This window comes from Muntiacus reevesi, chromosome 22 (assembly GCF_963930625.1).
Source record: "Muntiacus reevesi chromosome 22, mMunRee1.1, whole genome shotgun sequence".
NCBI lineage: Eukaryota > Metazoa > Chordata > Mammalia > Artiodactyla > Cervidae > Muntiacus > Muntiacus reevesi.
Genome location: NC_089270.1, coordinates 19,230,451 through 19,257,824, shown reverse-complemented (window position 1 = coordinate 19,257,824; position 27,374 = coordinate 19,230,451). Strand labels below are relative to the sequence as shown.

Below are 27,374 nucleotides of genomic sequence, written 5' to 3'. Positions count from 1 at the left end.
CTTGTTTAACTTATATGCAGAGTACGTCATGCAAAATGCCAGGCTGGATAAAGCACAAGCTAGAATCAAGATGCTGAGAGAAATATCAATAACCTCAGATATGCAGATGATACCACCCTTATGGCAGAAAACGAAGAAGAACTAAAGAGCTTCTTGAGGAAAATGAAAGAGGAGAGTGAAAAAGTCTTAAAATTCAACATTCAGAAAACCAAGATCAGGGCATCTGGTCCTATCACTTCATGGTTAATAGATGAGGAAACAATGGAAACAGTGAGAGACTTTCTTTTCTTGGGCTCCAAAATCATTGCAGATGGTGACTGCAGCCATGAAATTAAAAGACGCTTGCTCCTTGGAAGAACAGCTATGACCAACCTAGATAGCATACTAAAAAGCAGAGACATTACTTTGCCAACAAAGGTCTGTCTAGTCAAAGCTATGGCTTTTCCAATAGTCATGTGTGGATGTGAGAGTTGGACTCTAAAGAAAGCTGAGCACCAAAGAATTGATGCTTTTGAACTGTGGTGTTGGAGAAGACTCTTGAGAGTCTCTTGGACTGCAGGGAGATCCAGCCAGTCAATTCTAAAGGAAATCAGTCCTGAATATTCATTGGATGGACTGATGCTGAAGCTGAAACTCCCAATCCTTTGGCCACCTGATGGGAAGAACTGGCTCCTTGAAAAAGACCCTGATGCTGAGAAAGATTGAAGGCAGGAGGAGAAGGGGACGACTGAGGAAGAGATGGTTGGATGGCATCACCAACTCGATGAACTTGAGTTTGAGTAAACTCTGGGAGTTGAGTCAACTCCTGTCATCACTCTGGTGATGGACAGGAAAGTCTGGCGTGCTGCAGTCCATGGGGTCACAAAGTCGGATACTGTCGAGCAACTGAACTGAACTGAACTGAGGATTGACTGCTTTGATCTCCTTGCAGTCCAAGGGACTCAAGAGTCTTTTCCAACACCACAGTTCAAAAGCATCAATTCTTCAACACTCAGCTTTCTTTATGGTCCAGCTCTCACAACCATACATGACTACTAGAAAAATCATGACTGGGCAAAGTGATGTCTCTGCTTTTTAATATGCTGTCTAGGTTGGTCAAAGTTTTTCTTCCAAGGAGCAAGCATCTTTTAATCCCGTGGCTGCAATAATCATCTGCAGTGACTTTGGAGTCAAGAAAATAAAATCTCTCACTGTTTCCATTTTTTCCCCAATCTATTTGCCATGAAATGATGGGACCAGATACCAGATCTTCGTTTTTTGAAAATTGAGTTTTAAGCCAGCTTTTTCACTATCCTCTTTCACCTTCATCAAGGGACTTTTTAGCTCCTCTTCGCTTTCTGCTATTAGGGTGGTTGAACATAACCTCCCTAGCATGGGAAGTGAGCACAATTGTGTAGTAGTTTGAACATTCTTTAGTATGCTCTTCTTGGGAATTGGGATGAAGATTGACCTTTTCCAGTCCTGTAGCCACTGCTGGGTTTTCAGATTTGCTGACATAATGAAGACAGCACTATAACAACACATCTTTTAGTGTTTTTAAATAGCTTTGCTGAAATCCTATCACTTCCATGAGCTTTATTGGCATCAGTGCTTCCTAAGGCCCACTTGACTTCACACTCCAGAATGTCTGGCTCTAGGTGAGTGACCACCCCATGGTGGTTATCTGGGTCATTAAGATCTTTTTTTTGTACAGTTCTCTATATTCTTGCTATCTCTTCTTGATCTGTTCTGCTTCTATTAGGCCTTCTCCGTTTCTGTCCTTTTTTGTGCCCATCTTTGCATGAAATATTCCTTTGATATCTCCAGTTTTCTTGAGGAGATCTCTAGTCTTTCCCTTTCTGTTGTTTTCCTCTATTTCTTTGCACTGTTCATTGAAGAAGGCCATCTTGTCTCTCCTTGTCTTTGTCTGGAATTCAGCATTCAGTTGGGTGTACCTTTCCCAACTGAATGCAGGGATTGTGGAAGGGATTGTGCAGTTTAATTAAATAAAGTCTCCTTTACTGGGAAGATTATCCTGGATTATCCAGGTGGGCCCAGTGTAATCACAGGGATCTTTACAAGAGGCAAAAGGTCATAGGCAGAAAGAGAAATACAAAAAATACGAAGGTTCACTACTGTCTTTGAGAAAAGCCAGTATACATTCATTTCCCCTAGAACCTAGGAAAGACAATCTCCCCTAAAGCTTCCAAAAGGAATGAAGCCATGTGACCCCTTATTTAGCCCAATGAGATTTTCCAAAATGTAAAATAATAAATTTGCGTTGTTTTAAGCCTCTAGATTTGTAGTAATTTGTTCCAGGAGCAATAGGAATCTTGTGTGGGAGGTCTCGCTGCTCTCTGTTCAAAAGCCAATAAACTGGCCAGGTTGGTGGAAAGGAATGTTTGCATTATTTCAGGTGCCAACAACTGGTGGGGGAGAGTGGTGAACATCTGTCCAAAGGCCGACTCCCCCCATGATACGCAGAGGGTGAGAGCTTCTACAGACAGAGTTGAGGGGGTTACATGCAGAAATCACACAGTCATCTCCAACAGCCGTCTTTGATTGGTCATCAGTGGTCTGACTAGCATCATTTTGGTTGTTTTAGGTACAGTTAATCTTCACTTCCAGTGTGAACTTGTTCCCATTTTTTTTACAGTCAATTCTTGGAATTGTGGCATCTCACGTCCTGGGTACAATCTGATCATCTTTTAGTTAACTTCTCCACCTGGTGTTTTGCTATCTATAAGACAGCTCACAGGAGGTGGCTCAGAATATTACCTATAGCCCTTGAAAAAGAACTAAAGATCCTTGACTATGCTTAATGACTACATAATTATTATTTAGTCTCCTTTGATGACTGTTTTCCTTTGTTTCAGCATTTCTCACTTCTCTGATTAAACTTATTCTTTGACTGAAGTTTTCCACAGGCAAAAGGCAGGCAGAGGACTTGGTTAGGGGACAAGGACCATATGGTCCTGCTCCGTTTCAATCTGATCCATCTAACTGTCTGGAGATTAGGGTCCCCTTGCCTGAAGAACCTGTAATGACCTATCCTGAAGTAGGTGCTTTGCAGATGAATGCTGATTCTCCTCAAGACCCATATCACTTCTTTCCTTGCTTCTAGACTAACAACTAGACTCAAATCCTGAAAGACCCCAGTGGAACAAGTACATTGCATATTATTCTATGGTGTTGACCGTCATTTAACAAATTTGAAAGGACATTTGTGAAGATTACTAAAACATTTCTCAAAGGGGATACAGTATTTGTTCAAGAGGACCAGACCATAAAGGTTTTTTGGTCTGCTGATAGTTTGACATTATAGCTAACTGGCAGTCTAGATGACATATAACTCTATTTGTGGGGGCTGATTTCTTTTTATGTTTTAGCATGGTTGTATGATTATGATAATAATACAGTAGAAGGACAAAAACTGGTGATGTAGCATAGAAATGGGATAATTGCAGAAGCCAGGTTCTTCTGGCTTCTACCCCAATGCACACGTTGGGGTAGATATGATTCACATGTGGTATAGGAGGGAAGGACGATTATATGAGTCCAGATGTAGGTAAATCATTAGGTTTGGTGATAAACAGTTCTGATTGCTTCTATTCTTCTCTTCTGGTTAAGAAGTCGGTCGTTAGCATAGAGAACGGACCTGTGGTTGCCAAGAGGGAGGCGGATGGGGGAGAGGTGGAGTGGGAGGTTGGGTTAGCCAGATGTAAGGTTTTATACATAGAACAGATAAACAACAAGGTCATGTTGTATAGCAAAGAGAGCTATATTCAGTGTCCTATGATGGAAAAGAATATTTAAAAAGAAAAACTGAATCACTTTGCTATACAGCAGTAATTAACATAACATTGTAAATCAACTACAATTAAAAATAAAAAAGTCTATCATTAGCAGAGAGTAGACAGGGATGGGGGCTTCCCAGGTTGCGCTAGTGGTAAAGAACCTGCTTGCCAATGCAGGAGACATAAGAGATGCAGGTTCAATCACTGGGTTGGAAAGATCTGCTGGAGGAGTGCATGGCAACCCGCTTCGGTATTCTTGCCTAGAGAATCCCATGGACAGAGGAGCCTGGCGGGCTACAGTTCAAAGGGTCACAGAGTTGGACGTGACTGAAGCAACTTAGCACACATCCACGCAGACAGGGATGGAGGCAGAGAAGATTTAAGAATGTTAAGGAAAATGGAAACACAAGTTCCCCAGGCCCAGGGAATTCAAGACTTTAAGAAAAAATGTTGATTAGGACAGAGCCCTCATAGAGCCTTTACTGGAAGCTATCATAGATCTACTCATAAGATTTGAAAGCCACTTTCTCCAGAAATCTTAGGCAGGGTGTCACTGATTTATCTTCTGTGGGTGTGGTCATTTACCCAGTTACAGTATAGCTTCTTGTGTATTCAACCAACTCCTGTTTCTCCAGCTTGATGCTGAGGACTCCTGAGAAACCCAGGTGGTAGACTTCCCCGTTGGTGCAGTGAATGGGAATCCACTTGCAAATGTAAGGAACACGAATTCAATCCCTGGTCCAGGAAGATTCCACATGACACAAAGTAACTAGGTCCATGCACCACAGCGACTTTGCCTGGTGGTGGTGATTTAGTCATTAAGTCGTGTCTGGCTCTTGAACTTTAGCCCACCAGACTCCTCTGTCCGTGGGGTTCTCCAGGCGAGAATACTGGAGTGGGAGCCATTCCCTTCTCCAGGGGATCTTCCCGACCCAGGGGTTGAACCTGGGTCTCCTGTATTGCAGACAGATTCCTCACCCACTGAGCCACCAGGGAAGCCCTACTGAGCCAGTCTGTGTACTGCAACTACTGAAGTCCACTCGCCTAGAGCCTGTGCTCCACAACAAGAGAAGCCACCACAATGAGAAGCCCACACACCAAACGAAGAGTAGCCCCTGCTCGCCATAACTCAAGAAATCCTGCACAAAAGCAATGAAGACTCAGCACAGTCCAATAAATTAATAAATTAAAAAAACCCAAGTGGTAAATATCTTTAAAGTTGTCTGCCAAACCAAGGCCCCTTTCTCCAAATCCTCTCCTCAACCAAGGGTGTGGCCCTTTTGCAGCCAAATTTATATTATACAATCCCCACCCCCACCTCCAATGCCAAAATAAAAGCTGGGGTAGACAGTTGACTCACTGATCAATTGGATTTTCTCTCCTGGGAATTAAAATTGAATATAAATTCAAATACTGGGACTCTAAGCATTTGACGCTGGGGGGGGATTGGGGGCAGGAGGAGAAGGGGACAACAGAGGATGAGATGGTTGGATGGCATCACCGACTCGATGGACATGAGTTTGGGTGAACTCCGGGAGTTAGTGATGGATAGGGAGGCCTGGTGTGCTGCGATTCATGGGGTCACAAAGAGTCGGGCACGACTGAGCAACTGAACTGAACTGAACTGAACTGAAGCATTTGACTAGAGGGCGAGAGCTAGCGGGAAATCTGATTATGAGAGTGAGCAGCCTTTTTGCACCATGTGGATCAGAGAAGCTGAGAAGATAGGTTTTGAGTGTGAAGAAGGAGAGAGAGAAAGAATGAGCAGATGTGTAGAATGAACCGGAGACCACGTGATCCTGAAAGATGGTATCTGCCTTGGTTCTTCACCACATGCTAGTCACTGACTGCTGTCCTCAGCTGAACTTCCTCCCTTGGGTTATATACAGTGGTCCTATTCCCCAAGATTCACACTTTGCATGAGCAAATCTGAGCACATTTGTTATTGTGACCCAAAGAACCTTGACCAAAAGCAAAGATTTTTTAAATGCTAAGCAGAAGTCAGGATATATTGTGTCTATAGCATGTCACTAATCTAATCTAATAACCATTTCTGTCAGAAAAGAAGTGACCTGAGACTGAGGGATTATTTAGTGACTCTATGCAAACTCGGGAGATTTGAGAAGAAAAATGCGATAGTCACTACATAAGATCCAGTTATAATTTTTTTAGTCATTAAGAATAATCTTACTCAGTCTGAAAAGCAATCAAAGGAAAGAAAAGAAATCATTCATATGACTGCCTTCCTAATATAACCACTCTGAGCATTTTGATATGTTTCATGTGATTTTTCCCTTATGTGTGGACTTTTAACAGTGAAACTACATGTTCTCCTTTTTTTCATCAGATATTATGCCATATATATTTCCTGTGTTGCTGCATAATCTTCATAGCTAAAGTTTTCATGGCTACCTAATATTTACTGATCTATGATACTGATCTATGATACTCTAAAAACAACACTGCAGATCTAGTTCTCTCCAGTTTGAAATTCTGAAAAGAAATTCCTAGCTGAGTATATATAGCTATTTTTATCATGAGAAAGAAGTTCTTTTTTATAGGGTTGGAGATAGTTAGACTTTACCATTTTGCATCTCTCAAGTTTTATGTTCATGGAACTTCCCTGGTGGTCCTGTGGTTAAGACTCAGTACTCCCAAAGCAAGGGGCCCAGGCTTGATCCCTGGTCAAGGAACTAGAAAGATCCCATATGCCACAACTAAGACCAAACACAGCAAATTTTTTTTTAAGTTTATTCCTTTTTATTGGTGGCTCAAATGGTAAAGCATCTGCCTGAAATGTGGGAGACCTGGGTTCGATTCCTGTGTCGGGAAGATCCCCTGGAGAAGGAAATAGCAACCCATTCCAGTACCCTTGCTTGGAAAATCCCATGGCCGGAGGAGCCTGGTAGGCTACAGTCCATGGGGTCGCAAAGAGTCGGACATGACTGAGCGACTTCACTTTCATTTTCAGGGAACTATATCCCACATGCCACAAATAAGACCAAGCACAGCAAATTTTTTTTAAAAGTTTATTCCTTTTTATTGTTGCATGGTATGCCCTGATGTGAATGCAGGACAGTTTATTTAAAGCATTCAGCTGTTTAAATTCATCTGAGCAATTTCCAGTTTAGGATTACAACAAGTAAAGCCACTATGAACATTCATGTACATGTTTTCTATGAACATAAATGTTCATTTCTTTAGAATAAACACCCAAGAGTGTAATTGCTGGTTCAAACAGTACGTGCATGTTTTGTTTTATAAAAAACTGCCAAACTTTTTCAGGGTGTCTGTACCATTTTACATTCTCACCAACACTCTAATGATGCACTTCTGCATCTTCACCAATATTTGATATTATCACTATTTATTTCAGCCATCCTGAGAGGTATGTAGTGATTGTTCATTGTGGTTTTAATTTGCATTTCCTCATGTCTGGTGATGTCATACATCTTTTCATGTGATTATTTACCTTGCACAAAAAAGCAAGAGAGTTCCAGAAAAACATCTACTTCTGCTTCATTGACTATGTCAAAGCCTTTGACTGTGTGGATCACAACAAAATGTGGAAAATTCTTAAAGAAATGCGAATACCAGACCACCTTACCTGCCTCCTGAGAAATCTATATGCAGGTCGAGAAGCAACAGTTAGAACTAGACATGGAACAACAGACTTGTTCCAAATTGGGAAAGGAGTACGTCAAGGCTGTATATTGTCACCCTGCTTATTTAACTTATATGCAGAGTACATCATGTGAAATGCTGGGCTGAATGAAGCACAAGCTGGAATCAAGATTGCCAGGAGAAATATTAACCTCAGATATGCAGATGACACCACCCTTATGGCAGAAAACGAAGAAGAACTAAAGAGCTTCTTGATGAAAGTGAAAGAGGAGAGTGAAAAAGTTGGCCTAGAACTCAACATTTAGAAAACTAAGATCATACCTTCCAGTTTCATCACTTCATGGCAAATAGATGAGGAAACAATGGAAACAGTGAGAGACTTTCTTTTCTTTGACTCCAAAATCAGTGCAGATGGTGACTGCAGCCATGAAATTAAAGATACTTGCTCCGTGGAGGAACAGCTATGACCAACCTAGACAGCCTATTAAAAAGCAGAGACATTATGTTGCCAACAAAGGTCTGTCTAGTCAAAACTATGATTTTTCCTGTAGTCATGTATGGATGTGAGAGTTGTACTATAAAGAAAACTGAGCACTGAAGAATTGATGCTTTTGAACTGTGGTGTTGGAGAAGGCTCTTGAGAGTCCCTTGGACTGCAAGGAGATCCAACCAGTCCATCCTCAAGGAAATCAGTCCTGAATATTCATTGGACGGACTGATGCTGAAGTTGAAACTCCAATCCTTTGGCCACCTGATGCAAAGAACTGACTCCTTGGAAAAGACCCTGATGCTGGGAAAGATTGAAGGCAGGAGGAGAAGGGGACGACAGAGGATGAGATGGTTGGATGGCATCACTGACTCAATGGGCATGAGTTTGAGCAAGCTCCGGGAGTTGGTGATGGACAGGGAGGCCTGGTGTGCTGCAGTCCATGGGGTCACAAAGAGTTGGACAGGACTCAGCGACTGAACTGATATCCACTTCGGTGAAATGTCTGTATGTGTTTATAGGGAAGGCACTTCTTGTGTTTCTGCTCTACCCTACTTCCACTGTTCTCACACTTTCACAGTTCATAACACCTCTGACACTCAATCTAATGGAAAAAACACCTTATTTCCTCTTTACTTACATTCACAACACTTTGACCAGAGGTGCGTGTGTTTTTCCTCAACACCAAGCAGTTCTCAGTTCCTCCCGACACCAGCTGGGTGTTTACAGTTTAACTCAGTTCTGACACTGTTGACTTGTAGATAGCATCAGCTCCCACAGATTAAGTGCTCGGACTCACAACGCTGCCCCTGACCACTTCAGATGCCGATTGCAAGTCCAGGTCTTTATCTATTCTTTTGACCAACCAGCTGTAAATCAGAGTTTCCCACAACCCTTTCTCAGTTTCCATTAGTTTGCTGGAGTGGCTCACAGGACTCGGGAGAACAGTTTACTTGATCACCAGCTTAATATAAAAGGATATGACTCAGGAACAACCAGATGGAAGAGATGCAGAGGACAAGTGGGGGAGAGGCACAGCGCATCCAAGCCTTCTCTGAATGCATCACTCTCCCAGCATCTCTGTTTCCACCAACCTAGAAGCTCCCCTGACCTTGTCCTTTTGGATTTGTATGGAGCCCTTCTCTGTAGGTGTGGTCAATTGAATCATCAGTCTTTTATGAAGAATTCAGCCCCTCTCCCCTCCTTGGAGATCAGGAGGTGGGCAAAAGTTCCAACTATCTAATCACATGGTTGGTTCCCCGACAACCAGCTCCCATCACATGATTATCTAGGAGTTTTCCAAAAATCACTTTATTATCGTACACAGATGGGGGAAAGGGAATTTTTACGAATAACAGAAGACACATATTTCACCTTTATTGCGCTAAAGCTATTTCAGAAACAAAAAGATGTCATTATTATAACAAAAGATGCCTCTGTGGCTCTGTTCAGCTAGAAAATTACAAGTGTTTTAGGAATTATGTGCCAGGAAGGGACAAAAATATCATAAATCACAATACCATGATGTCTTTTGCCCATATTCTAATTTGTTACCCTTTCTCTGAGACCCACCGCCCACACACATTGATGCACTTATGGGATCTCAGTTCTCCAACCAGGGACTGAACCTGGGGCATGGTAATGAAAACCCTGAATCCTAACCACTGGGTCACCAGGGAACTGCTCAGTTCTTTATCTTTTATGACTGAACTCTGGTCTTTATAATCTTTATATTGAGTTGGCCAAAAGGTTGTTCAGATATGTGACCAACTCAATGTATTCTAAGTACTAGTCCTTTTTCTTTTGTGTGGCTTGCAGATATTTATCCAAGTTTGTATCTTGTCTTTTCTTCCTAGGTGCTGTCCCAGAACAAAAGTTTTAATTTTGATGAAGTCCAGTTTGTCGATTTTTCCTGTTATAAATTTTGCTTTTGATATCAAGCTCAAGTAGGCTTTGCCTAGCCTGAATTCCCCAAAGATTTTCTCCTATATTTTCGTCTAAAAGTTTCATGTTTTTTATATAAGTCTGTGACTAATTTTGAGTTTACTTTTGCATAAGCTGTGAGGTTTAGGTTGAGATTCTGTTTTTTGCCCATCAAGGTCCAGTTGCCCCAGCATCATTCATTGAATTGGATTCATCAACATTTTATCATTATATACTTGGAGACGGAAAGCTTTCTCTTCTTCCCTTCTAAGTTTGTTGGCTGGAATAATAACTAGCTGACATAAAGCAGATTAACAGAAGAAAAACAAACATAACTTTGTATGTTCAGGATGCCCATAAAGACATGAATGCTGTGCTGTGCTTGGTCATGGAGTCGTGTCTGACTCTTGGCGACCCCATGGACTGTAGCCCTCCAGGCTCCTCTGTCAGTGGATTCTCCAGGCAAGAATACTGGAGTGGGTTGCCATGCCCTCCTCCAGGGGATCTTCCCAGCCCATGTATCAAACGCAGGTCTCCCACATTGCAGGTAGATTTTTTACCATCTGAGCCACCTGGGAAACCCAAGAATACTGGAGTGGGTACCCTATTTCTTCTCCAGGGGATCTTCCTGACCCAGGAATTGACTGGATCTCCTGCATTGCAGGCAGATTCTTTACCAGCAGAGCTATGCGGGTAGCCCTAAAGACGTGAGACTCAGAGGCAATTGAGGCTTACATACTATTCTAAGCTAAGAAGGGGGTAGGGTGTGGGCCCTCAAAGCGGAGCAGGACAAATCATAGGATGAAGAAGAGAGTAAATGTTTACTCTGACATGCAGATAAGTCCTTCTGATATTAAAAAAATTATCTCTGGTAATTACTCTTTTTCTGGTACAGGCCCCCTGTTTAAACTCTTTTAGACAGTTAAGGAGAAGGTTAAAAAGAAAGGTCTTCCTGACTCTGCTGGGCCTTGATTATCTTCAGCTCAAAATAATCCACATGTGAAAGTAGCACGTTCTGGGGAAGCCTGCCCCAAACGCCCCTATATTGTTTCTTTTTATCCCTCAAAGTTCACTTTTTTCAAATATTAATGTGATTATCTCAGCTTCACGATAAAAAAGTTGAACCCAGAAGGAAGAAATGAGGTACAAGAGACAGAGAGGGACTTCTCTGGTGCTCCAGTGGTTAAGACTCCCACATCCACTGCATGGGATGTGAGTTTGATGCCTGATCCAGGAAGTTAAGTTCTACATGCTCTTCATGTGGCCGAAATAAGTCAAATTTCTTAAAAAAAAGAGATATTTGAATCCAAAAATTGAAGCCTAAGAAAAGAAAGCAGGGCTTCTCTGATGGCTTAGTGGTAAAGAATCTGACTGCCGATGCAGGAGACATGGGTTCAATCCCTGAAAATCCCAGATTTTCAATCTGGGAAAATCCCACATGCTGTGGAGCAACGAAGCATGGGTGCTGCAACCATTGAGCCTGTGCCCCAGAGCCTGGGCGCCGCAACTCCTGAAGCCCCTGGCCTAGAGCCCGTGCTCCACAGCAAGAGAAGCCACCACAACGAGAAGCCTGCATGTCACAACTAGAGAAAAAGCCTGCCCGCAGCAAGGAAGACCCAGCACAGCCAGAAATAAATTATTAAAAAAAGAAAAGGGAATCCCACCATGGTTCAATGGATAAGACTCCATGCTTCCATGACAGAGGACATGGGTTTGCTGCCTGGTTGGGGAACTAAGATCCCACATGCTTTGTGATGTGGCCAAAAATTTAAAAAAAAAAAAAAAAGTAGAAAAATCTTCAATGCGTCAGTATGATAGAGATCATGCAATGCAAAGAAGCGAAACATGTGAGAGCAGAAGAGAGATCAGAGATCAGCTGATCTGAGCCTCCCTTTTTGCAGATGAGGAAAATGAGGCCAGGAGACTAATTGTCCTGCTGACAGTCACTCACGAAGTGTCAGAGCTGGACTACAGCCCTTGGCTCCTGATGTTCAGTACAGTGCCTTTCCTCAAACATCCTGCTCCTTCACTCACTCGGCGATTATGGATTGCTGGTGTCATATATACCCAGAGACTTAACCCATCACCAGTTTGATCATAGGCAATACTTTTGAAAATGGATAGCTTTATTTCCTTTCTCATCAATTCACCTTTAAGAGAGAGGAGCAAAGAAGGAGTAGACAGAAGGCAAAAAAAGGGAAAGGGAATAAGCTTTACACAAATATAAAATCATCATTGGAAAAAAAATAAAAAATTAAAAAAATCATCATTGGAGAAAGCTTAATAATATTTCTGCTCCAAAGAGAGGGGGAAAAGTAGATTCAGAAAAGTTCGCTTTGGAATTTCCCTGGTGTCCAGTGGCTAAGATTCCATGCTTCCAGTGCAAGTGACCTGGGTTCAATCCCTGGTCAGGGAACTAGATCCCAATGAGACAACTAAAACCTGGTGCAGAGAAAGAGAGAGAAAAAGAAAGAGAGGAAAAAAAAAAACTCATTTCAAAACACACACACAAATCCTTTTAACTGACTTAAACAGTAACTCAGACTCTTGACAATTTTATCAAGTTACAGAATAAAACAGCCAATATTAATCCCATCAGAATGGACATGAAGGATGTTTGAGGAGGGAAGAAGTTTTTCTTGAAACCAAATGATCTTTCAGATGGCTAAGATAGACAGTCCCTTCAAGACAGAGTTGTTTTCTCTTTCTCTTTTTTTTATTCTAACGTGTCTCTAAAATGAGCCATCTTATTTAGGTCAAAGTTCCGCAGAGTAGCCAGTACAATTCCAAACCATCTTCTATGAAGCTATATCAGAAAGTAGTGCAAGTTTATTAGCAGACAACCCTTGAGAAGTTGGCTGACATTTGGTCAAAAATAAAAATAGAACTTACAAGAGTTTTGGGCCCTAACCCCAAGGATTAGTTGCCCTGCCTGCTTACTCAAAAAACCGGTGTGTCTCTGAAGCCCAAAAAGAATATAAAAGTCCAGATTCAGCATAAAACCCTGCAATTAAGAACAGGGAGCGCTTGGCAGGGGAAACACAAGGGGTCTCAGATGTGTTTATTGCTACCGAGTTGAGGTCCTGGTTTGTGGCAGCAAAGGACTTGTCCATACCTTGACGGCAGTTGTTCCAGGCCAATCAGCCTAAGACAGCTAGGAACAAACCTGTAGTCAAACACACATGTTGCAACAAGAGAGATTGCACATGGGAGAAATTATAGGTGTCTCAAAGGAAAAGAATTACAGGAATGGAGAGAATGCCATATTTAGGTGAAATTTAAAGGAAAGTCAAATGGTGTGATGGGATCAAAACAAAGCAGGGTTGTAGGTAAAGGTGACAGCATCAGTTGTGGTCTGCCAGGACGTCCCTGGTGGTCCAGTGGTTAAGAATCTGCCTTCCATCACGGGGACACGAGTTCAGTCCCTGGTCAGGGAAGATCCCACATGCCACAGGGCCACTAAGTCTGTGTGCCACAACTACTGAGCCTGAGCACCGGAGAGCCTGTGCTTCCCAACAAGAGAAGCCACCACGATGAGAAGTCATCACTCTGCAAGACCCAACTTGCGGCAACTATAGAAGGCCCGCACCCAGCAACAAAGACCCAGCGCAACCAAAAGTAAACACATGATGTAATATACTTAGATCTGGCCTGCCAAAATGAACAGCCTTGTTTCCTTGGAAACGACAAAGTTAAGGTAAAGGTGGAATGTGGTTCTCTGAAGCTGCGTAGAAAATCATTTCTCACATTCATGCCTTTGTGTAATCAGTTACACTTGAGTGTGGTGGGACTTCTCGCTTGCTTCTGCAACCAGTAGAATATGGCAAAGGTGATAAGCTGTCACTCAAAGTAAGATCACCTCACTTTGCCTAAGACTGTTTTGCTGTTGTACTCACTCCAGATATTCTTCTCACTGGCTTCATGAATCTAATGGATCTTTTTTTTATTTTTGGAGGTTTTCATTCATTTATTCATATACTTGTGCACTCAGTTGAACATATACATATACATATAGTGCAAATCATCATATTTATTAGATAAAACAGTGTGCCAGGGTCTCTAGAGGATTTCAGGGTAATATGGGAACCCTTATAATGGCATGCCTGGCTGTCTATCCCAGGAATATTTTGATCTCATAGTTGGAGCTACTCAGCTATCATGCGAGAGCTTGCTCTTGCTGGTGAACCAGAGGAACCGAGCATCTGCATCCGCAGAATGGGCTCAGCTGTGCTGCTCTACTTGGACTCATTCACTCATTCACTTACTCATTCATCAAATATCTATCGAGGTACAAACATGCTTGACACGATTTTAATTCTGATGACAGAAAAATCAACAGTACATGGCTCCTAGCTCCAAGGGGCTCATGGTCTAGTGAGAGAGTCAGACGTCTTGACAGTAATTATATTGGGCTTCCCTGGTGGCTCAGATGGTAAAGAATCTGCCTGCAATGCAGGAGACCCAGGTTCAATCCCCGGAGACTGAAGATCTCCTGGAGAAGATGTGTTTATTGCTACCGAGTTGGGAAGCACTCGGTAGATCCCATGGAGAAGGGGATGGCTACCGACTCCAGTATTCCTACCTGGAGAATCCTGTGGACAGAGGAGCCTGGTGGGCGACAGGCCATGGGTAGTTCATCCTGATGTGGAGGGTGCTGTTGGAACACAGAGGATCAAGTCTCTCCCGCCGTCTGGAGAGGCCTGGGAAGACTTCACAGAGGAGCTGATTGTGAGCTCTGCCTGGGGGAGACTGTGAACCCCAGGTAGATAGGGGAGGAAGCGGTGTTCCAGGCAGAGGGGCCTGTGTGTGCAGAGTCTGGTGTAGACAGGGAGAGGGTCCTGACTCTCTGGACTCTCTGGAAAGACTGACCCCTCGAGACCATGAGGGGTCTTGGTTCCGTTGAACCCTACTTAGAAAAGTTACTCTCTGGCTTTCTTCCTGGTGACCAAACTCCACCTTCCCTCTTTACCTTGGCTGGTTTGTTTATTAACCCAGTTCCCACTTTTCCCTCTTGAGGACTCGCATGTGGCCAAATCCCTCTTTACTTCAGATACCAGCTCTTTCTTCCCTTCAACCTCTGCAGGTGTCTCCAACCAGTTCTCCAGACTGAAGCTACACAGCTTTCCAGATGCAGAACCTTGGATTCTCAAAAATTGAAGACATTTTTAAGATGATCAGACCAGTGGTCTTTTTAATCCTTTTTTTGGTGTTAAAGACATGGTGATTTTCTCCTGCAAAACATACTTCCAAGGATGTATTTGCACCAAAACTCTGTTCCTGTCTTTCCACTTCAACTAACATTAGTGAACTGCAAGTAGTTGAAAGAGACATCACTGTAGAACTAATGCTGAAACTGCCAACACTGGCCCTCCTTAAACCACAGGTAACAATGTCCCTGTGACTGATCTCAAGGATCTGATCTCAACCAAAGATGCTTCTTTCAACACCCCAGAACCTCAGCTTGACGATTCCTGATGCTGTAACTCTCGTCTCTCATAAGCGTCGTGTCCAACTCTTTGTGACCCCATGGACTATACAGTCCATTGAATTCTCCAGACCATAATACTGGAGTGGGTAAACTTTCTCTTCTCCAGGGGATCTTCCCAACCCAGGGATCAAATCCAGGTCTCCCACACTGCAGGCGGATTCTTTACCAGCTGAGCCATGAGGGAAGCCCCATTCAATTCGCGGACAGCTCCAAATATTAGTTCTTTCTTAAACAGAGTAAAATCTCCCTTTCTGTGATTTTATGTATGCCAGTCCCAGTCTTTGGTTACAGAGAATAAATATAATCATGCCTCCACTTAACAGTCCTTGAAATATCTAAATATGATTACTCTAATTCCAATAGCAGTTTTCTTTTTCTACTTTAAATATTCCACAGGCATGGTTTCCATTCTTGGAGGACTAAATGGATCATTTAGGTTATCGGGGTAGACAAAAATTGGATTCGATGTTTAATAATTTTCTCTCCCACTAACTAAGAGGAAAGTCAGAATAGTTTTAGCTTGAGAAAACCCATATGTTATACCCCACAGGGTTATTTTATTAGTGGGTAACTGACCAAACAAATTTAATTATAAATCAGTGGGGTAACAAAAGCATTATGGTACAGTCTTAGGATAATTTATTATGTGACTAAAACCTTGCTTTGGGAAAATAAGTTACAGAATTTCAGAATGTCAGATGGACTGCAGTGCCATATTTCTACTAAATAAAAGGTCTAGTATGAAAGGAAAACAAAACTCCAAGAACTTCTTGTTTTTTCCCTGTACACCTGAATTGTGTTAAGAAGTAAATTTTTGAATTTATTTCACAAAATTGTCATGGGGAAATACAGACAAAAGGAAAAACTAACAAATGAAAATAGTATTTTCTAACCCATTCACCCCTTTCCCCAGTGCACATCTAATATGAAATTGAGTACTTTTTATGCTGCTGTTTTGTGATTAGTAACATTTTATTACATATTTTATCAATAAAAATATTTCAATAGAATGATACTCTGGTGAATTACCAAATTTTTCCTATAGCTAAATATAAAGTAAATTTAAATCTTTGCTTAATTTGATATGGAGAGCAGGAAAGTCATTTTCAATGTTTTTAATTTTATTTCTCTGAAATTATTTAATCAGAATCAGTTCTTTGAAGATTTGGTCACATCTTGTCCATATCTAATTTTACCACTGAAGATTTTACCACTATAATTTTTTTCTTTTTTTAGCCTTGTGTGGGATCTTAATTCCTTAACTAGGGATTGCATTCAGGCCCTCAGCAGTGAAAGTGCGGAGTCCTAACCACTGTTCCACCAGGGAATTCCCTATAATTTCTTTTTATGACCATAATTTCTACCAAGTAAAAATTTCCCAGTCATAATTTTGCATATCTAAATTTTGTCAAAAGATTTCACTCTTTGATTTTTTAGTAAAAAGTAAAGTCTTTTTCTTTTGTCTGTTGAAAATTTTGTTTTGTGTTCATTATTTCAAAGGTTTCCTTTTGTTAATTTTTAAGTTTTATTTTCTAAGGGTCAACATTCTTATTAATACAGATCTGAATCTGATAAGGTCTGACCCAAGCATGTTAAATATTTCAACTTAGAACTGGTTAAGTCAGAGAAAAAAATTTAGTATTGTATTCAGTTCAGTTCAGTTCAGTCGCTCAGTCGTGTCCGACTCTTTGCGACCCCATGAATCGCAGCACGCCAGGCCTCCCTGTCCATCACCAACTCCTGGAGTCTACCCAAACCCATGTCCATCGAGTCAGTGATGCCATCCAGCCATTTCATCCTCTGTCATCCCCTTCTCCTCCTGCCCCCAATCCTTCTCAGCATTAGGGTCTTTTCCAATGAGTCAACTCTTCACATGAGGTGGCCAAAGTACTGGAGTTTCAGCTTCAACATCAGTCCTTCCAATGAACAGCGGATGTTGGCAATTTGATCTCTGGTTCCTCTGCCTTTTCTAAAAGCAGCTTGAACATCTGGAAGTTCATGGTTCACGTATTGCTGAAGCCTGGCTTGGAGAATTTTGAGCATTACTCTACTAGCATGTGAGATGAGTGTAATTGTGCGGTAGTTCGAGCATTCTTTGGCATTGCCTTTCTTGGGGATTGGAATGAAAACTGACCTTTTCCAGTCCTGTGGCCACTGCTGAGTTTTCCAGATTTGCTCTTCAAGAAAATTAGAGATACCAAGGGAACATTTCATGCAAAGATGGGCTCGATAAAGGACAGAAATGGTATGGACCTAACAGAAGCAGAATATATTAAGAAGATGTGGCAAGAATATATAGAAGAACTGTACAAAAAAGATTTTCACGACCCAGATAATCATGATGGTGTGCACTCACCTAGAGCCAGACATCCTGGAATGTGAAGTCAAGTGGACATTAGAAATCATCACTACGAACAAAGTATTGTATTACATACCCTCAAAAATAACAATTCACTTAATGTGGCCTTATCTGTTTATGATCTCAAAAGGTAGATTCTCTTCTTCCAAATAAAGATTCTAAGATGCATTCAAGATTTCTTTGAATGAAAATAATGCACCTTCTAAAACAAAACATTATAAAATTATACAAAGATTATTAACATTATAAAACATTATAAAATAATGCTGTGGATTACTAGATGCACTTCATTTCTGTTCAGTGGCTCCGTTGTGTCTGACTCTTTGGGACCCCATAGACTGCAGCATGCCAGGTCTCCCTGTCCTTCACCAACTCCCAGAGCTATCTCAAACTCATATCCATCCAGTCAGTGATGCCATCCAACCATCTCATCCTCTGTCGTCTCGTTCTCCTCCTGCCTTCAATCTTTCCCAGCATCAGGCTGAGTCTCAGTGTAACAGAAAAGATGTCACCGATAAAGAAACTTGAAACATGAAAAATTGTAACAAGGCCTTTATTTCATTTACTTCTGGTATTTCATAAATACCAGAGGATGAATTGGACAGTTTGTGATGAAACTTAGAAAACTTTTTCCATGAAGCAAACTTAGAAATCTTTGCTCATGTCTCTGTCTTCCAACCCTCCTTCACTGTGTTGAAGAGGTATCAAGTTCTGTGCAATTTTTTGTTAAATGAGTGGTTTCCAAACTGACTGGACTCTCCAGATAAGGAGTTCCTGCTCACAGTTTCCCGGTCACTAGATCTATGACTCGTCCAGCTTTGAAAATGATCTCAGGCAGTTCGTGTTTCATGTGCTTTGTTCATGTGACAAATAAAGCAGTGAGAAACAGTACTCCGGCTTCATGCTTCTAAAGAGCATCATGAACGAAATGGGTTTTTCACTTACTAAAACACCTTAGTGGGGCCTTCCAGGGTGGTGCAGGGGTTAGTTGTCTGCCTGCCAATGCAGGTGATGTGGGTTCGATCCCAGGTTGGGGAGGATCCCACATGCTGAGGGGCGATTAAGCCCACGTGCCACCACTTGAGAGCATGTGCACCACGACTAAGATGGTGATGGCAGTCAAAAATAAATAAATATTTTTTTAAGAATAAAAAAGAAAATGCTTTCTGTACACTAACATATGTAAAATAGATAGTCAATGGAAATGTGCTCTATGACTCAGGAACTCAAAACTGGGGCTCTGTAACAACTTGGAGGGGTAGAAAGGGGTGGGAGATGGGAAGAAGGTTCAAGAGAGAGGGAACATATGTACAACTATGGCTAATTCCTGATGATAGAAATGAAACCAATATTGTAAAGCAGTCATCAATCAATTAAAAATAAACATAATTTAAAAAATCAAATGCTTTAATAAGTAGGGATCCGGAACAAGCCTGGTTAGTCTCCCTGTAGCGGTTTGTTGAATTGTCCCAATCACTTTTCCCAGGGCCCATTTGGCTCCTGACTTTATGTGGAGTTGGGCACCTGGAGTTCCACACACTTGTGCTTCGGGCCCTGGAATCCACCCACGCAGCGGTCACCTCGAGGCTCCATCCACTGGCCTGACTCGTGGCTTCCTAAGCTTTCTTAAGTCAATATTCAAAGTTTTCGTTTTTTTTTTTTTTTACCATTTATTTTTATTAGTTGCAGTGATGTAAAAAGAGATGTGGGACTTCACTGGTGCTCCAGTGGTTAAGAATCCGCCTTCTAACCCCAGGGTTGTGGGTTCCATCCCTGGTCAGGGAGCTAAGCCCATGGGCTACAGTGAAGACACAGCACCACCAAAATATAAAAATAAAACTGTTCTTTGATATGAATCAGCCATAGAGTTACACGTATTCCCCATCCCGATCCCCCCTCCCACCTCCCTCTCCACCCGATTCCTCTGGGTCTTCCCAGTGCACCAGGCCCGAGCACTTGTCTCATGCATCCCACCTGGTGGCTGATTCATATCAATGTATGACAAAACTCACTGAAATGTTGTGAAGTAATTAGCCTCCAACTAATAAAAAAAAAAAAAAAAAGAGAGAAAAATAAACTGTTCTTGTACCTCTCTGAATGCATACAGAAATTTAAAAAGGAGAAAAAGAGACGGGATTTTTAAAAAACAAAATGTGTATCACTAATTTTGTCACGTGCAGTTTTAGGTGAAATCAACTTGATGTCATTCATACCACTAATACTCATTTTTAATTTGGTGTAAGACTGATAATTTATGTTTCTTTCTTAGAAAATACACGAGGAAATTATGAGAGTAACTTTTGATCATTCAGAATTTTTCCATTGTCCTAGATGGTCTAACATTTGGTGAATCTACTATTTCCACACGCATTTTAGGAACTAACTAGTTCAAAGCAGTATCAAAGCAAAGTTTTGATATTTGCATTTCCCTCATGACTACTGAGGGCTTCCCATGGGGCACTAGTGGTCAAGAATCTGCCTGCCAATGCAAGAGAGGTAAGAAACTCCAGTTAGATCCCTGGGTTAGAAAGATCCACTGGAAGAGGGCATGGCAACCCACTCCAGTATCTTGCCTGGAGAATCCCATGGACAGAGAAGCCTGGCGGCTATACTCCATAGGGTTGCAAAGAGTTGGACACGGCTGAAGCGACTTAGTAGGCATGCACGCAATGACTACTGATGTTCAGCATATTTTCATGTACTTTTGACCCATTTGTATATATTCTTTGGGAAAACTTCTATTTGGATTCTTTGCCTGTCTTAAAATTGGGTTATTTTTCTTTCCCCCCAGCTTCATCGAGTTGTATTTCTTTAATACTCCAGTTACGAGGTGTTTTTTTTTTTTCTATCAGATATATGTTTTGCAATATTTTCCCATTCTGTAGATTGTTTTCACTCATTTGATGGTATACTTTGAAGCACAAACATTTTTAATTTTAATAAAATCCAATTTATCTGTTTTTTGTTTCCTGGCTGGACCATTTATTATTTAAGAAATAAGCATCCTATGTAAATTGAAATGGCTAGAATAGTTATTTCTGGATTACTATAATAAATATTTGTCAAAACCACCAACCATGGGTGGGAGGGACGTTCAAGAGGGAGGGGACGTATGTATACTTAGAGTTGATTCCAGTTGGTGTATAGCAGAAACCAACACAACATTGTAAAGCAATTATCCTCCAGTTAAAAATAAATTTTAAAAAATCACCAACCATCTCAATAATCACACAATTATTTCATTCATAAGAATTTCTAAAAGTAACTCTTGTATCAAAGAAAAACTTAAAAATTGCATGGGAGAGTTAAGTAATGGTCTGTGGAGTAGAGGAGGAAAATTCTGCTGTGCGATACTCGAACAAAGCATTTTTTATTTCTTTTTTTTTGTAGACTCATTGTTTCTTTTTTTATTTTTAATTGGAGGATAATTGCTTTACAATATTGTGTTCATTTCTGCCGTATATCAACATGAATCAGCCATAGGTTTATGTATGTCCCCTCCCTCTTAAACCTTCCTCCCAACTCCCACCCCATCTCCATTACGCTTTTGATTGATACAGTTCATGAAAAAAGTCTCCCTTTGCCTTCCTTTTTTTAGTGATTCCTCTGAGATGAAATTCAAGAAACCAAATCTGAGGGGAAAACTGCTTTCATAATCTCAAGTGTAATGCAAACAGGCTTTTTGATAAAAGCTCTAAAACTTGAAGAGAGGAGAAAGGCAAGCATATATTCCTTTAAACATTTCAATAAATTTGCAAAACTATTCAGCAATTATGCACATATTGTTTGTATACTTTTAAATTTAGTTATATAGTTATAACTTCTTAACTTATAGTTATACAGGTGATATATAATATTATATGTTACATATTACAATATAGTGATTCACAGTATAATTTTTAAAGATTAGGCTCCATTTATACTTACCATAAAATATTGGCTATATTTCCCAGATTATACAATATATCCTTGCAGCTTATTTTATACATGATAGTTTGTACCTTTTACTCTCCCACCCCTGTATTGCCTCTGCCCCTTCCCTCTCCCCACTGGTAACCATTAATTTGTTCTCTATATCTGTGAGTCTGTTTTGTATACTTAAAAATGCAAGAAATCTCATGCTTTGAATATTTTGTCCTGAGTGTTTTAAGGATATTTTGTTCTAGACGATTCAAGACTTCAACACACATATGTAATATATATGGCTGTTGTTCAGTCAGTAAGTCATGTCCGACTGCAACTCCATGGTCTGCGGCTCGCCAGACTTCCCCACCCTCTACTATCTTCTAGAGTTTGCTCAAGTTCACATCCAAGGGGAGTCAGTGATGCTATCTAACCATGTCATCCTCTGCTGCCCTCTTGTCCTTTTTTTGTTTTTAATATATATTATGTAACAGGAATTCTCCATACATTTAATATTGTGGACTCCCTAACAGTGTCAAACAATGAGAAGTCAAACACGACCACATCTATGTTGTAAGGAGAGTCCTGAGAATCGTCTATGTCTTTGCTTTCTGCTCAATGCTTCTGATAACTTAGCAGATGTACAGCCATAACTTATTTTCAAACATCCAGACTCCCTCCCTGGCTCACCACAATTACATATGTGCCAAGTTCTAAGTATTCACAGAAAGACCACAGCTGACCCTTTACTTCTTTCTCGTCCTTTTACCAAACCCTTATGTCACTTATAACATTACTTATTAATATCCCACACTCAAAGAAAAAGAAAAAAAATGCAGGCACACGAGTTTCCTAAATATCACTTAACCAAATAAATTTAAAAATCGATAAAACACTTTAATTCCTGCAACACAAACGGGTTTTCACATTCATCAGAACATTTTAGAATTATTCAAACATGAGAATTGAAAATGAGTGAGCTATTTGGAAGAGAACTCCTGAATTTATTCTCCAGAAGAAAAAGCAGACCTGAAGCATCACATTGCTGTAACACCTGAGACATGTTGACAGTTTCTTGTTTTCTTTTCTTTTTTTTAAGTTTCTTGTCTTCTAAACTTCAATGAAAGCTGCTTGCACAAACTATTTAATTAATGTGCATGCATGTGAGCTAAGTCGCTTCAGTTGTGTCCGACTCTTTGCAACCCTATGGACTGTAGGTTGCCAGGGTCCTCTGTGCATGAGATTCTCCAGGCAAGAATACTGGAGTGTGTTGGCACACACTCCTCCAGGGGATCTCCCCAACCCAGGGATTGAACCCATGCCTCTTACATCTCCTGCATGATGGAGGCAGGCAGGTTCTTTATCATTAGAGCAACCTGGGAAGCCCCTATTTAGGGAAAATCTTCCCCTATTAAGCCAGATATCTGAAGTATTAAGGAAGTCAGAAGCTCAGTCATGTCACTTCTTTCTGTTGCCTTCAGTTGGTAGGATACTGACAACCAGCATAAATATACTTAATGTCTCCATGTAGATTCCCAGCATTGAATTGATAGGGTCATATTTTTGAACCATATACACTGGTACTACTTCTACACACTTGATTGATTCCTGCATATCATACATAAGAAACATGCTGAAAGGAACTAATCTACCATAAATTGCTACTGAGTATACAGTGGCAACAGCCACCATGGTAGGTGGAAGAAACCCAGATGCCAGTGAGAACACAAAGATAAGATCTAGGCCCATGCCCAAGGGTGCGCCCATGTTCAGAAACTTCTCACTGGGTAGACACATGGCCACAGTGGAAAGGTCTCCCACAGTGCCAGCAGTGTACCCCTCTGCTCTGATGAGAAGAAGCCCTCATAATATTTTGAGGAGCCACCACTGCACTGATCACACTTGATAGTAATAACCAAGCAAGATGTTTTGGGCCTGGGTTCCAAGAATATGATACTGACTGTACCAGCATTCCAGCTCCAGGTATGGCTGCAAAGGTTGCACCAATCAACACCGAAGAGCCTTTCATCATGAAGTTCTTGAAAGACGGAGTTCTGCTCACTGCCAAAGCAGATGAAGCTGTTAAGCCAATACTTCCTGCTAAGAGTTAATACATACAGTGGAATTCTACCTTTCACATACTGAGGCAAAATTATAGCCTTTTCAATAGCTCCAATCTCATTAGACATTCCAAAGTCATCAAAGCACGAAGCACCAAGACCAACAGCAGCACTTCCAGCCATAAAAACATCTTCCCATCTGACTGGTTTTAAATGTTTTTCCAATGATGGTTCCAAAGTTGCCTACTCAAGTTCTTGGCCAGCTCTCCCATCGGTTCCATCGCTCAATCCTGTCCGACTCTTTGTGACCCCCAAAACTGCAGCATGCCAGGCTTCCCTGTCCATCCCCAACTCCTGGAGCTTGCTCAAACTGATGTCCATCAATTCAGTGATGGCATCCAACCATCTCATCCTCTGTCGTCCCCTTCTCCTCCTGCCTTTAATCTTTCCCAGCATTAGGGTCTTTTCCAAGGAGTCAGTTCTTCACATCAGGTGGCCAAAGTATTGGAGTTTCAGCCTCAGTATTAGTCCTTCCAATGAATATTCAGGACTGATTTCCTTGAGGATTCATTGGTTGGATCTCCTTGCAGTCCAAGGGACTCTCAAGAGTCTTCTCCAACACCACAGTTCAAAAGCATCAGTTCTTTGGCGCTCAGTTTTCTTAAGAGTTCAATTCTCACATCCATACATGACTACTGGAAAAACCATAGCTTTGACTAGACGGATCTTTGTTGGCAAAGTAATGTCTCTGCTTTTCAATACTCTGTCTACGTTGGTCATAACTTTTCTTCCAAGGAGCAAGTGTCTTTTAATTTCATGGCTGCAGTCACCATCTGCAGTTATTTTGGAGCCCAGGAAAATAAAGTCTCTCACTGTTTCTGTTGTTTCCCCATCTATTTGCTGTGAAGTAGATGGGACCAGATGCCATGATCTATTGTTTTCTGAATGTTGAGCTTTAGGGCAAAAGACCTCTCCTTGGATCCTTGCAAGACTTTATTTCCAGAGTTCTGAAGAAGTTGATTTTGACAACTTTGGCTACTGTTCTCATTTCTTTTATGGAGTAGTGAAATTTTGGATGTCCTCAATCTGCTATTCTGGCACTGGCTTCCATTAATTCATCTGTTATATATCCTTTCCTCTTTTTTTTTTTTTTAAACTAAAAGTGAATTTAATAATGACTATTTTAGTACTTAGACTCTCTAGGAGAGTTGGAAAGCCACACTGGGAACTCTCATCCAGGAATTATTTCCAAAATCACACCGCAGAATGGGCTCCATAAAGCTCCCCTTGTTTCTCCTGCCGCTCCTGCTATCCATGAACCTGCTGCTTTCGGTACTGATGCCATCAATGCTGGAATCTGGATGCTGCTGCTAATACACCACTGCTCTCTTGGAAAAGGATTACCACCACAGTGGCCACCTGTCCTAGCACTGATCCCGCTGAATCAATTCACTTCTGCCTGTTTCACCGTCTGCTGTAGGAGAAGCCTGACAGAGTTGAGGTCGTAAATCTGTGCTCTGGCTGTAAAGGAGGCTGGGAAAGTATTTTTATTTTTAGAGAGACTTTTTCTTAAGACTTTTTCTTCCTGTGGACCGTACTTTTTTGCATTTATTTATTTATTTTTATTTACACAAGGTTTAATTATGATCAGTGATCTTTAGAGATAAAATTATAAATGTATACATCAATGTATGATGTATAGTCCTTTTTTTCAATATTATTTAAAAAAAACTTATTCTGTGGACCAGACTCTAAGAAAAAGTCTTCACTGAATTTGTTACAGTATTGCCTTTGCCCTCTGTTTTGGTTTTTCGGCCTGGAGGAATATGGGATTTTAGCTCCCCAGTCAGGGATGGAACTCTCTCCGCTGCATCGGAAGGTGAAGTCTTAACCGCTGGACCACCAGGGGAGTCCCAGCAATGCTGTGTTTAATGGTAAAGCACTGGGCGTGGCCCGGAGTTGAGCAGCAGGGACAAGGTGCCCTCCACAGAGTCTCACACGGTGAAGAAGATGAGGAAGGGGGCCATCGGACAGAAGAGCCTCCTAGCCTCAGACACGGCAAAGCCCAGAATGGCACGGGGAAGAGTCGCTGCTTCAGGTACAGATTCCTGGCATAGTCAGCAGTCAAGCTGCCAAAGACTGTTCCAATGCTGGCTCCTGAACCAGCCACGCCAACTGTGGCAGCCCCGGCGCCAACAAACTTGGCTTCTGTGTCAATATTCCGGGAGATAGCACTGGTCTGGGACTCCCGCCTGGCCCCCTAGAGTGGGACACTGCTGTCCGAAGTCTGTTCAGATGGGACCTCTGGCTTCCCCAGGAAGGAGGCAGACAAGCCTGATCAGACCCCTGGGACAAGAGTACATCGGTCACTGCTTCCACTTTTTTCTGAATCTGTTTGCCATGAAGTGATGGAAACAGTGACAGATTTTATTTTCTTGGGCTCCAAAGTTACTGTGGATGGTGACTGTAGCCACAAAATTAAATGACGCTTACTCCTTGGAAGATGAAGCTATGACAAACCTAGACAGCATATTGAAAAGCAGAGACATCATTTTGCTGACAAAGGTCCGTATAGTCAAAACTAGGTGCTTTTCAGGAGTCATGAATGGATGTGAGAGTTGGCTGAACGCTGAAGAACTGATGCTTTTAGATTGTGGTACTGGAGAAGACTCTTGAGAGTCCCTTGGACTGCAAGAATATCAAACCAGTCAATCCTAAAGGAAATCAGTCCTGAATATTCATCAGAAGGGCTGATGCCAAAGTTCCAAAACTCTGGCCACTTGATTTGAAGAGTTGACTCATTGGAAAAGACCCCGATGCTGGGAAAGATTGAAGGCAGGAGGAGAAAGGGGCAATAGGTTGAGATGGCATCACTGACTCAGTGGACATGAGTGTGAGCAAACTCTGGGAGACAGTGAAGGACAGGGAGGCCTGGTATGCTGCAGTTTGTGGGGTCACAGAGATTTGGACAGGACTTAGCAACTGAACAACAGAAAGAGCAGATAAGAGCAGGAGGAATGAGTAATGCCCCAGGGGTCTGCATGTTTTTCAATCTCCCGGCTTTAGCTCTGAGACTTGGAAAGTTGAATTTTTCAATAGGATGTTAAGTGGTATGCCAAGACTCCTATGATGGGAATTCCCCAAACATGGGGAGGCAGTCTCCATTTTCCATAAAATCCATACTTGTTCAGTCGCTCAGTCATGTCCCACTCTTTTGTGACCCCATGGACTGTAGCCTGCCAGGCTCCTATGTCCGTGGGATTTCCCAGACAAGAATACTGGAGCGGATTGCTAGTTCCTCCTCTAGGGGATCTTCCCAGAGGAGGGATTGAACCCCTGTCTCCGGCACTGGCAGGCCGATTGTTTACCACTGTGCCACCAGGGAAACCCATGCTATGTCATAATTAAAGAAATAGTGATTTGTACTTTAAATGCTTGCTTACCATAATATATATTGATTACCCTAAGTCTTTTACAGTTGAACCACCTCCACTCCCCAGTTATTTATTTCACTTATTTTTTGAAGATGTGGGATATTCTAATCGCTGAATTTCCTACAATCTAGATTTGGATCGTTGCATCCTCATGGTAGTTTAACATGTGCCTCTATTTCTTGTATTTCCTGCTTACTGGTGTTTGGATCTAGATGTAGATGTATTAAGGATTTTCTCTTTGTTGTTGAATATTTTGCTTTCACCATGATGCATCTTTGTTAAGATTTCTCAGTATTTTTTGTTACTTACAGTTTGTTGGT

The 27,374-nt window shown here is 41.5% G+C and overlaps 2 pseudogenes; both read right to left on the bottom strand.

Moving 5' to 3' along the window:
- Positions 1 to 18,342: 18,342 nt before the first annotated feature.
- LOC136152730 (small ribosomal subunit protein uS17m-like) lies at positions 18,343 to 22,623 on the bottom strand (annotated as a pseudogene).
- A 395-nt stretch (positions 22,624 to 23,018) lies between these two features.
- Positions 23,019 to 23,965, bottom strand: LOC136152729 (growth hormone-inducible transmembrane protein pseudogene; annotated as a pseudogene).
- Between the last annotated feature and the right edge of the window lie 3,409 nt (positions 23,966 to 27,374).